Source organism: Colobus angolensis, unplaced genomic scaffold (genome assembly GCF_000951035.1).
Source record: "Colobus angolensis palliatus isolate OR3802 unplaced genomic scaffold, Cang.pa_1.0 Scaffold128, whole genome shotgun sequence".
In the NCBI taxonomy this organism is placed as follows: domain Eukaryota; kingdom Metazoa; phylum Chordata; class Mammalia; order Primates; family Cercopithecidae; genus Colobus; species Colobus angolensis.
The window spans coordinates 2,051,998-2,054,026 of record NW_012114030.1 but is presented as its reverse complement, the minus strand read 5'-3'; the positions used below and the strand labels follow the sequence as shown (position 1 = coordinate 2,054,026).

The following is a 2,029-nucleotide window of genomic DNA, read 5'->3' as shown; positions in this document are numbered from 1 at the left end:
CGGGGCCCGCTCGGGAGCGCACGCGAGCGCACACACAGACACGTGTGCTCGCGCGCGCACACTTACGCAGGGGCACGCGGGCCGGAACACACTCTTGTGCACACATCCAGCCGGGCACCCCCGCGCGCACACGCCCGTGCCCACGTGTGCACGCTCACACCCTTGCACACCCCCCAGGCGCGCGCTGGCACACTTACCCGGAGAACTTCGCACGCACACGCACTCGCAAACACGCGGGCTCCCTGCGCCACCAGGAAGCAGCTGCCAGAATCGCCGGGTGTTCCCCAACTACTCCTGGGAGACCCGGGCCCCCGCCCCCGCCAGCGCGTGCAGCCACTACTCCTCCTTCCCTCCCGGGTCCCCAGGGCCGGACCACCGGCCTCGTCGTCATGGCGACGCCGGCTCATCTCCCCCCAACCTCGCGCGTCTTCACGCCCCTCCCCCGCAGGGAGCTGGGGCCTCCGTCCTCCCCTCCCCATGTCTATAGGGACCCAGAGGCGGACAGGAGCAGGGGGTCTGATCCGCCTGCTGTCGCCGGCCGGGGATCTCGGGGTCCCCCGAGCCGGGCTGGGGAGCCTCACGATCTGAGGGAGGAGGCAGAGGTCTGACGCTGCGGCTTCCCTCACGCCTCCTCCCTTTGGCCATTCAGGCCTCTCTCCTTGTGGCCCAACCCAACTCCCAGGGGCCCATGTCCCCTTACCAGGGACGGCATCTCCTTTAGGAACCACCGTCCCTCACCTTTCCCCCTGCCATCTCCAGTTCTGCCCCGCAGGTGGGAAGGGGCGTCGGGGCTTGGCTCTGAAGGCTCCCGAGCCCTGCGGTCGTTCCCCATGGGCTGCCATTTCTCACCCAAAGCCTGCCACCCCCAAGCCGCCCCCCTGCCCTGCCCTGCGCCTGCCACGAAGTGTCAGTCCACCCCTGGCCTTCCGTCTTCACTCACCTGTGCCCCAAACTTACCATCCCGAAAACAGGAAAGGGCTTATCACCCCCGCTGCCCACCACTGACTCACCCAACCGTTTCCTGCAGTCCCTGGGACACACCGAGAGGGCTCAGGCCTAAGGATCTTGGCTCACATGCGCTCCTCTACCTGGGACCGGCGTTTCCTTAGGAAGTCACCCTGGGTCCCCTCTTCCTAGGAACCTTCCTGGGGCATCCCACACTGCCCCTCAGCTCCAGCGCCGTCAGGACTCCGCTCAGCCCCGTTTCGCCAGTGCCTCCCCCACCAGCAGGGAGTTCCACGGGAGCGGCTGATTCATCTGGGAGTCCCTGGTGTCCCAAACTGGGCCTGGCACGAAGTTGGCATCTCTAAGTGCTGTTATTTAAAAGAGAAATATGGTTGCACGACAAAGTGAACATACCGAACACCACCTAATCTTACCCTTAAAAATGGTGAAGATGGTACATATTGATATGTGTATTTCACTGCAATTTTTTTTTTCTAAGTCAGAGAAATGTAATCCTAGCTACAGGCATCTGCCACGAGAGGATCACTTGAGTGAAGCCAGCCTGGGCAACACGGTGAGACACAGTCTCTTAAAAATAAAAAAAAAGAATAAAATGAAAAGTAAGAGAAATGTAAAGTCAACAACACTGAGGGGGTGAGGCACAGTGGCTCACACCCATAATCCCAACGCTTTGGGAGGCCGAGGCGGGTGGATCACCTGAGGTCAGGAGTTTGAGACCAGCCTGGCCAACATGGTGAAACCCCATCTCTGCTAAAAATACAAAAAATTAGCCAAGCGTGGTGGCATGTGCCTTGGGAGACTGAGGCAGGAAGATCACTTGAACCCGGGAGGTAGAGGTTGCAGTGAGCTGAGATCATACCACTGTACTCCAACCTGGGCTGTAAGAGCAAAACTCAGTCTCAAAACAAACAAAAAAAAACCCCTGAGAAATCACTTATTACCCGTAAAATGGGCAAAATCAAAGTGTCTGGGCCAGTGGTGGTGGCTCACACCTGTAATCCCAGCACTTTGGGAGGCTGAGGTGGGCTGATCCCTTGAGCTTAGAAGTTCAAGACCAGCCTGG

At 59.6% G+C, this 2,029-nt stretch overlaps 1 protein-coding gene across 2 annotated transcripts in view; it reads right to left on the bottom strand.

Moving 5' to 3' along the window:
- The window catches only part of DOC2A (double C2-like domains, alpha), a 6,891-nt gene extending 5,659 nt beyond the window's left edge, over positions 1-1,232 (bottom strand). The window contains exon 1 of one of the 2 annotated variants that reach the window (XM_011933538.1): positions 1,089-1,232. The gene's annotated coding sequence lies outside the window, so the exon portion shown is untranslated. Of the gene's footprint in view, positions 1-197; positions 284-1,088 lie in introns of those variants that run through there. The other variant, XM_011933537.1, reaches the window with a different exon arrangement.
- Between the last annotated feature and the right edge of the window lie 797 nt (positions 1,233-2,029).